The 10,134-nt window shown below is 45.8% G+C and overlaps 1 protein-coding gene across 2 annotated transcripts in view; it reads right to left on the minus strand.

The window, feature by feature from the left end:
- The window catches only part of LMBR1 (limb development membrane protein 1), a 108,851-nt gene that overhangs the window by 35,989 nt on the left and 62,728 nt on the right, over positions 1-10,134 (minus strand). The gene's annotated exons all lie outside the window — the stretch shown is intronic.

Consider the following 10,134-nt stretch of genomic DNA (forward strand, 5'->3'; position numbering starts at 1 on the left):
TTTCATTTGCTTAGTTTTCTTTGTACTTAGCATCTCTCAATGCCCAAGCTTCCTCCCAAATGTCTTTTCCTCTTGGTGTGTAGATTCCCGTTATACCACTCGCCTTGTCACCCGGAAGAAACTGCTCCTGGAGCCTCTCCCTGCCCTGGCCTGGACCGGCTGCTCTCTAGGCCCGCTGCACACTGGCACCCCGGGCCCCTCTGCCCTTCTCGCCGGCGGCACGTCTCCTATTTCCTACACAGCCCCGCTGGCTTGCGCCACTNGAATGAGAGGTAGTATTTCTGAGACTGCACAAGTCTGGATATTTTACCTCTGCTCTTACAGTTTGGTTAAATAGGGACTCTAGGGCAAAGCTAATTACCCTGCAGGATTGTAAGTCGCTGTTCCATTGTCTTCCAGCTTCTGGCAGTGCATCTGAGAAGTCCCAAGCTCTTCCCGTCCCCTCGAGTGTGAACTGCTGTCCATTCTGTGAAATGGGTGGAATCTTGGTCCCTAGTTTTCTCCTAGCGAGTCCATTTCCATGTACCACGCGGGGCACTAGGTGAGCCCTTTCAATCTCCAAGTTCACATCCTTTGAATCTGAGAAATTTTTTTTGATTTTGTCATTTCCCCCTTTTCTCTCCTCTCGCCGTGTGGAATCCCTAATAGTTGCCTGCTAGATCCCTAAACCGGTTCTCTAATATTCTTAAACCTTTTCTCCTATTTTTGTCATTTTGACCTATCGTCTAAAAAAGTTCTTTATCTTGTGGTCTTTTGGATAGGTCATTATTTCTAAATATCAAGAGTCCCTTTCTGTTCACCAGATACTCCGTTTTTCTGGAATCCTGGCCTCCGCCATGACTGCAACCCTGGTTTCTCTCAGGAGGTTAACAACAGATTTATTTTCAGATATTCTTCTCTAGTGTGTTCTGTCTCTGCCAGTGTTCTTCATCGGTTGGCCTCTCCTTTGAAGCGGCTCAGAAGTCTGGTGAGCCTTAGCTGTCTGCTCGTATTTAAGAGTGAAGCGCTAGGGGAACCTGGATGGCTCAGTTGGTTAAATGTCCAACTCTTGATCTCAGCTCAGGCCTTGATCTCACAGTCATGAGTTTAAGCCCTGCATTGAGCTCCACCCTGGGTGTGGAGCCCACATTAAAAAAAAAAAAAAGTTTAAAAAAATTTTTTTGTAAGTGTATTCATTTTTTAGAGGCAGAGCGCAAGCAGGGGAGGGGCAGAGAGAGAGAGAGAGGGAGACACAGAACCTGAAGCAGCTCCAGGCCCTGAGCTGTCAGCACAGAGCCCGATGTGGGCTTGAACTCATAAACCATGAGATCACGACCTGAGCCAAAGTCGAATGCTTAACCCTAGTGTCCCCCAATTTTTTTAAATTAATTAAAAACAAAAAGAATGAAGCACTAAACATGCTAATTTGAAACTCAAGGGCGAGCGGGGGCTGACCACTGGGAGACTTCCGGCTGGGCAATCCGACCAGGCCTCTCGGGGAGGGCACCCTGCCGCTGGCTCCTGTGGGGCCTTCCTCTGGGGCTGGACAGCGTCCCACGTGCTCTGCAACCTCCTCCCACTCCCCCCGCCCCCCACCGTCCTCTGCTCTACACTGGTCCCAGGCCCCCGCCTCCCGTTCACTCTCTGGAGAACGACCCTCCCTCTTCCTGGGGTAGGAGAGGGGCGGGGCCTGCATCCTCGGATGGAGGGAAGAGATGTGGGCATCAAATGGCTTCACAAACAGGATTGTCAGCCAACCTTCCACTTCATCCCCACTTCGTCTCCACTTCTGTATCAGGTGCTGCCACTTCTTGAGATTTGGGGGGATTTGAGGATAGGAATCAAACACAGATAGCTTAGGATTTAGCCTCGTCGGGTCTGTTAAACTTGCTGCCTCTAAAATGTTCTCAGGTCTGCCAAATTCCAAATTTTTATTGTGGCCTTTTTTGCAAGTTCTCATTCTCTGAACCTCAGTGTTCTCATCTGTGAAATGGGGTGTGAAATTGATCCACTGAATCAAAAATCTCAACTCAAAGTTGCTTAAAAAAGGAGAAAATGATTTCATGAAATTAGAAGTTTAGACACAGAATGGGCTCCCAAGTGGGTTTTCCCACAGCTCAACAGTGACATCCAGGGACTGAATCCTGCCATCCACGAGCTGGCTTATGAAGACCGGTGGCTCTTTCCCCTTTCGTGTCATGTCACAATTTCTCTTCATTTTGCTCTTTATTTCCTCTTTTCTCAGCTGGTGGAATCTGTTTATTCTGTTTCCACAGGTTAATGTGGCACTTTGGTGGTTGCTTTCTCCCTCTTCACACAAGTCGAGCTGTATTCTTTTCTTCAGTATAACACAGTCATTACCCCAGAATGATGCTTTACTGAGGTGAAGCTTTCACCATACTTTTATCAAACTGTTCTTTTCCCTGCTTCCCACCCACTCCTCCTAAATCCTGGATTTTACTGCGATTGCTTTAAAAATATTTAATATAATATTATTAGTAAACTTTTCTTTCAGTGTATAAGGTGTCATTTCCTTAATACCTAGGATAGTACCCAGCACAAATGAGATACTCAATATACAAATATGAAGTGAATACCTTTTTTTACCCTAATATACATACATCTTTATAAATACATGAGTTTTTAATTATAATCTACCCCCCACCCCTTAAAAGTAATGATATTATCCAATAATCCTTAACAGGTCACAAAGAGGAAGTTTGATCTTGCTCTCTCTCTCTTTTAGAAGTTGTTTTTCTTTGTGAAAGCTTATGAGGTGTTTTATCATCATTATTATCATCATTTTTGGAATTCAACAATCTTACACAGTAAGTCTAGATCTTTTAAATCTCTTATTTAATAATCTTGTCTGGGACTCTGGTCTTTTACTCTGCACTAAAGTCTTTCTTCAGTACATTGACATTTTCTTCTATTATCTACTTAATTTTTTCTCTATTTGTTCTCCTTCCTCTATCTAGATGCTTGTTGTTTAGATTAGTGTCCCAGCCCTGCCGTCCCTGTCTACCATCTCACGGTGGTTCCTGGTCTTCGTACTTTGGCTCTTTGACATGAAACAGTTCTTCCACTTGATTCTACCAGATAATTAATTCAGTTTTCAGAAAGACTACACTTGTTCCTTACTGCTGGTGTCACAAAGTACCATAAACTTAGGGGCTTAAACAATATGGATTTACCAGCTCACACTTCTAGAGCTCAGGAGTCTGAAATCCAGGTGGACGTGTTCCTTCTGGAGACTCAGGGACCATCTGTTTCCTATCTTTTCCAGCTTATCTAGAAGCTGCCCACAGTCTTTGACTCATGGACCTTCTTCGGGTCACTCTACTCTGCTTCCATTGTCACCTCCCCTTCTGTGACCACCTGTAACAATGCTAGGAGGACACCGGGCCCAGCAGATCGTCCAGGATAATCCTGAGACCCTTCAACTAGTTACCTCGCAAAGTCCCTCTAACCATGGAGGGGCCATGTTTATAGGATCAGGGCGGGCAGGACGTGGATACTTTTGCAGGGTCACTATTCTGCCTACCACCAGGACTATTTCATCTTTTGTCTGCTGAATTTTTAATTTTTTTTTCACATTCGAGGTGGCCTTTTTTCTTCTCTAATTATACCTCTGTAAAAGTCCCTATTACTTTTAAGAGCTAAGTACAAACTCCTATTTGTCTCTCCGTTGGCTGTTAACCTCAATGGGAATGGCTGTTCTGGACCCTCATTGTCACGGTCACCCCTCAGCCTCAAGCGAGTGATCACTTTTCTTTCTGCCCAGCTATTGTTCCCTCCACACCTCACGTGGTCAGACGGTCTGTCAAACAATGACACACCATTTTGAGGGCCCAGCAATTTCTGCTTTGGGGGCCTGGGGAAGAACCGGCCAGGAACACTGGCGTAGGAAGCAGCAGCCTCGGGGCTCCGGGGTCTCTCCAGCACCAGTGCTCCTTGCTCCACGGGAGAGAGAAAGCAGATGCGGCCAAGGACGCGAGGCGGCTGGCCGGCTACCGCTGCAGGGCAACGCACAGGCTCCTTCCCTAAGCCCCCTTGGGCGCTCACAGAACTCCAGTCTCCCCTGGGTTTCTAGGGAAGGTGAGCACTGCCCCCTCTTCATCTCCTTCCCCGCTTCCATCCATGCGCTGGGGAGAGGAAGTCAGTACCTCCTCATGGAGAAGCGGGGGTCCTGAATGCACTAAAATGTTACAGTATTTCCAGGGCTCCTAAGTTTAATCATTTTACTTGTCAACAGGTAATTGACATTTATAAGAGAAGAGGGGTGAAGACAGATATTCAGGAAGTGTGGGCCAAAGCTACAAAACTTTGACTATAACTGTAGTTTAGAGTTTCTAGTTGCCAAAGCACAAAGGGAAACAATTAAATTACAGAATTAATGAATGTATCCATACAAGAAGGAGATTTGCAGTAAGATGGCATCGCATTTTCAGATTTTCAAGTATCTCTGAATCAAAGCTTAAACTATTCACTAGTCCTAAAGATACCTCTTTTTATCACATTTCTTCATAAATTATATGGTGTGTATCTTCAGTTAATGGTCATTTAAATTCTATATCTGATTAATTACAAATACAATTCCAAACTACATTGCATTCCCTGTATTTGTAAAGAAGTATTATTCCAGTAACCAGTTCAGGACTAGAAAAAATAATCTGATGAGGATTCAGAAGTTTGAAAGGGAACAGGTATCAGGATAAACAGTATTCCAGCTGCCAATTTTAAATTAAGTGAAAAGACAGAAACGCCTACTTTGTGGTATGATGTCTACAAAGCCTTACAGACATCTAGACCAATCACTAGATTTTCCAAAGGAACAAAAACTCAAGTGGTACTTCTGAAGTACTGTATTTTTATTTTCAGGGGACACAACGTAAGGCACACAATAGGCAATTACTGACTGGGGCGCCTGCGTGGCTCAGTCAGTTAAGTGTCAGACTCTTGATTTCGACTCAGGTCATGATCTCACGGTTCATGGGTTCAAGCCCTGAATCGGGCTCCTCACTGACAGTGCGGAGCCTGCCTGGGATTCTCTCTCTCCCACTCTCTCTCTGCCCCTCCCTCTCTCAAAATAAATAAATAAATACTGGCTGACTTGCATATAAAAATTAAGAGTGCATCCTCATTATCTTCAAACAGAGCATGCTTGCATTAAATGACTAGATTCACCTGTAATAACACAATTTTCAAAGACAGTACCATCCTTTACTGTGCATGTATCACTACCTAAGTGAGAAGAGTAAGTTCGTGTAGCCAGAATGTCCCATTATAAATGACCAAAAGGAACGGTGCCTGTCGTGCAGAATCAGGACACATCACAAACGCGCGATGGAATGTTACGTAAATTTCAATTGCACTAAAAAAAAATCGTCAAAATATCCTGAACAACTGTACTAGCCTTACTTTATTTCAAAATGAATTTCACATGTTCCATGTCAGCATTGTCTAGTCAGTAAGTCAAACTGGTAGACAAAACCTGTTTGGACTAGTCATGAAAAATAAAAAGGGATTCTCCAGGAAAACCACAAAGCAGCTCATTTAAGGTCAATTTAACGGTATTATTCTGTTTTTCTTCCAGCCACGACATAAGATTTCACTACCTCAAAGGAAATTATAAGACTATCTATTTGCATTCCCCTAGGTGATTGGCAGTTCAACACCAATTAGTTCAAAATTACACTGTTACTAGCATGCAATAAAAACAACACCTTTCATCTTTCTTACACAGGTAAGAATACCTTCAGAGCCAATAACTTTGATCAAATAAGTATTTTTGATCCTGCCCCACCCGTCTCTTTGGATTCAGGAAAACTAATAGCTGAAGGCAACTTTTCCCAGCTTTATTCTTAAGCTGAAAAACTAGTGTGGTATTGAAAATATTTTGCTTCCAAGATAACAAAATTTCCCAAAGCCCAGCATTTCGTCAGTAACTAAGCCTTAATATACAGATAGCTTTCACTGACATTCATATGTTAAAGGGGAGATATGGATTATTTAATTTAAAATATATAATGCGTTTTTAAAAACAAATGTAAATCTCTAACTCGGTATGTAAACAACTCAAACAACAGGAAGCAGTAACACAATCTCCCTCTGGCAACCTGGTGTCCTAAACTAAGTCTCAGACGAATACTACTTGGAAGCAGACACCTTGAGAATAAACAGATTCGTTTTTCATTTAGCATGAAACTAACCAAAAATAGTCGATTAGAAACCCTGCTACCTAAGTAACTCTTCACAATTCTCATTATACTTAGTATGTTCAACTGACTGATATACTCTCTCGCCACCAGCATGTGGGGTCCCTCAAGTACTTTTTGTTATTTCTCATCGCTCAGGCAAATGATTTTGTTGCTGAAAGCCCAAGACTCCTAGAAATTCGCAGTCAACAGTCCCTATCCTCGAAGCAAATGCCATCGCGGCTCAGCACCGGGCCGCGGCGCATCAGGCAGACCCGGAGAGCCCCCGCGAACTGCACCATATTCATCCCCGCGGCACCCACTTCACACCAACCATGGCTGCCACTGTCTACGGAAGAGACGGGCAAGCCACACGCACACTCACTCCATTTCTCCTCCACTTGCGATGCTGCTATTTGTTAACATACTGGTTTCTATTTACTCAGGAAATACTTTTTATCCACAAAAGTATGGCTAAGTACAGAATTGAGTAATGGAAGACTTTTTATATCGAATGCAATTTGAAAATCCAAATACATGTTCATTATAAATGACCACAAGCAAGACAGAAAATATTTAAAAGTCGGCTTTAAGGACATTTACAAAAAGCTATATACAGTTAAAGCAATTGTTTGGCTTTTCTTTTTTTACCACAGATATAAGTTATTGGTAGATCTTAAATTGCCCAAGACGTTATTTTTTTTTAATTCCATATTTATATATGGTATCAGCAGGAATACCATCATCCAAATAGGTTGTGGTTCAACAAGTGACTCGTGTGTATTAAATCTGTCTTCTGCTAACAAATTTAGATCACTTATATACAGTAATCTAAATTTCGGAGAATATGATACCTGACTCTTAAGTTACTCTACACTTTGTCACTGTGAACTGTTCTTCATCTGCTGATACTACTTATCATCTACGTGTCTTCAGTCACATCACTCCATCCCGCAGCACATCATTTGTTTGGACTGCATTTTACAGTCAAGGAAGGGAGTATGTAGCCCAAGAAGCTAAATCAACCGTTAACAAGGCAGCTCTCACTGTTTCAGACATTTGGACCCAAATGTTGACAGTGTTCTTGGTGAGAAACCATTTAATTAGTTTCATCAGTAGAATGAATACTCTTTGCTGTTAGCTCAGGAAGTCAAGAGATCACTAAACACGCTCTTCTGTCACAGCACTGCCTCCATCATGGCACTGCCTCCATCACAGCCCTGCCACTCGGTGACAACTTTTGCTCTGTAAGTCTGTAAGTCTGTAAGTCTGGGAGCTGACCAGTCAATGAGCCTAAGCCTCGTCGTTTCTCAAACTGGCCCAGGGCCTGGTACATGTGAGACGTTCTCAGCTGCCGTGACATGACCAAGAGGGAACAGTATTCATAGAAAGCCACTGCTAGCCTACAGAAGAAGCCCTAGGCAAGTCCAGAGGAAGGCATGCAGAGGACAGAAGACGAAAGGGGATACACGCTTCCTCACAACACAAAGGCTGTGGAAGACTCAGATGAGCCTTAGCAGACCGTCCAGCCGTGGTGACAGCAAGCCCCTCTGATAGGCTCCTGCCACGGCCGCCTGGCCAACTCAATCCTTGATCAATGAGCAGGACTCCAAGACTACGGGGACCAAACGCTTCCGACAGCTCACTGGAGTGCGTGAAGAGATGGAATGTGGTTTCTTTCCTCTTTCACTGTTCAGAACACAAAGCTACGGCAACTGAACACTGCACAGAAGTGAAGCGGTACATCTGCTGTGCTCCTCAGAGCAAGGAATTAACACAAAAGCTTCGATGAAAAAGGCTTCTTTAAAAGATCAAAATCAAGCAGAAAAGCAATTGCTACTCAAAGTGATATACTTTTTATCATGAAGATGAAAATAGCACCTAACAAAAGTGAATTGAATCATTAAGTTCAAAGTCTACAATATTTTTAAATAAATTACATTAAAAGAACTGTGAAGGTTTTGAACTTAAACAATAAAAAATAATTCCTATTCATTATGGTACTTCTAAAGTTACCCAGTACACCCATAGGCTATATACACACGAAAGCTAATTATTTCAATTAATGCTGTTGCATTACTTAAACATTTAAACATGCTAATGATATATGCATCCTCTTAATCTTGGGGAGGCATTACAAAAGAGCTTCTACCACAATTAATGTAATGGCACTTTCTGTTGGGCTCCTCTTCTGGGGTCCCCGAGTAGAAATGGATCTTGATTGCTCATATTTCATGGCCTAACAATGGGGGGAAAATCACCTTATTTCTGCTTCTTCACTAACACCCCGGGGCATAAGGTCCGCCGGCGCTCAATCGTGGCTGGTCTTCAGAGCTCTCTACTGTGGGCCTTCCTCAGTACTGGCTCCATGTAATTCTTTTATCACCAAATTTTATTTCTTCTTCCTTCTTCACCTCTTTATGGTAAAATGACAACTCTCCATCATGTATGTTTTTCATCTATTTACCTATTCGTGCTACAAGTATTTACCCCCAGCCCATGGCGCGATTGGGGTATCACAGGATCAGGGGCACGGGAAGGAAGGAAACGAACGAGCACGCCCAACCCTGGGGAGTTCAGGTTCTCTGGAGAGGTGGGCAATATATAAAGAGTAAAACAGTGTGTCGGCAAGCGGGAAGCGCTGTTGGAAAACATCAGGCAGGTGCGAGGGCACGAAGGGTAGTGGAGAGGTGGTGGCAATATTGACCATGTCCACTGGGCTGCAATGTGGGGAAGCCCACGGGGAGGGAGGGGGTCTTTTGGTAAAGACCCAGCAGACAGGAGGCAGAAGGGGTCATGTGATAATGGCCTGACAGAGGCGGCGACGGGTCAAGGAAGAGCAGCAAGGAGACCGCAGGGGACGGAGTCAGAGGGTGCGCGGGGCGCTGAAAGGGACCAAGCCAAGACCGGCCTGTACTCGGGCTGGGGAAGGGCGCCACGGAGGGCTCGGGGCACAGGTGAGGGGATGGGACTCCCAGTTCCAGCACGCTTGCTGACGCAGAAGCTCAAAGATAAACGCACGGAGGCTAATTAGAAAACTACTACAAAAATCGAACGAATAGGGGAGTGTGGCTTCAGTCTAGGTGGTGACACGAACGTGGATATTCTGAAGCCAGAGCCAACAGCTCTCCTAACGGAATCCACGTGGGAATTAAGGGAAAGAGAGTCCAGGAGTCAGCGGGAGCGCCTAGGAGAATGGATTCACCACCGACAGAGGCCGGTCAGCGAGGACGGAGGCAGAACCGGGGAAGGAGACGGTGAGCTGGCTTCGGACAGGAGGTGTCTAAGACGCCTCTCCGGCATCCGAGCGGAAATGTCTGCTGGACGGACGAAGAGGTGAGGGGAGAGGTCAGCCGCACTCAGAGGGTGTTCAAAGCCAGAAGACCGGGTAAGGTACCCCAGGGAGTGCGGTCAACAAGCCCTGGGAGCGTTTACGGGCTGCGGCAGGCGGCGCTCCAGGGTGAAGAGGCTGCGGACACGGGGAAAGACGAGCAGCGTGCGGGGAAGCAGAAGCTCACAAGGAAGAGAACGAGGAAGGGGTGAGCCAAGCGGACTGCGGGGTGTGGACGAGGACGCCGAGGTCACCAGGCGCCCTGACGGCAGCACGTCGGCACCGGAGGCGAGAGGGCGTCCCTGAGCAAACGTGGGGCGCGGAAACCAGCTGGGGCGGGTACAGCCCACGGGGGCCGCGTAAAGACCAGCCAAGCGGCGAGGTGGCGACAAGCCAGAGGGACGGGACGGGCAGGCGGACCGGGGCGCGTCCTCCCTCCTTCCTCCCGTGCACTCACTCGTCCTAGTGAGGAGACCAGAGCACGTGTCTAGGCCGAACGCCACGACCAGCTGCGGGAAGACTGGTTTCGTCAGAGTCCGACGGCCGCAGTCAGTCGTGTCCTTGAGTCAGGGAGAGGGCACCGCATCCAGTGCGGCCGGGGGCCCGGGCCTCGCCAGGAGCGCGGAC

Source organism: Crocuta crocuta, unplaced genomic scaffold (genome assembly GCF_008692635.1).
Source record: "Crocuta crocuta isolate KB4526 unplaced genomic scaffold, BGI_CrCroc_1.0 scaffold408, whole genome shotgun sequence".
NCBI lineage: Eukaryota > Metazoa > Chordata > Mammalia > Carnivora > Hyaenidae > Crocuta > Crocuta crocuta.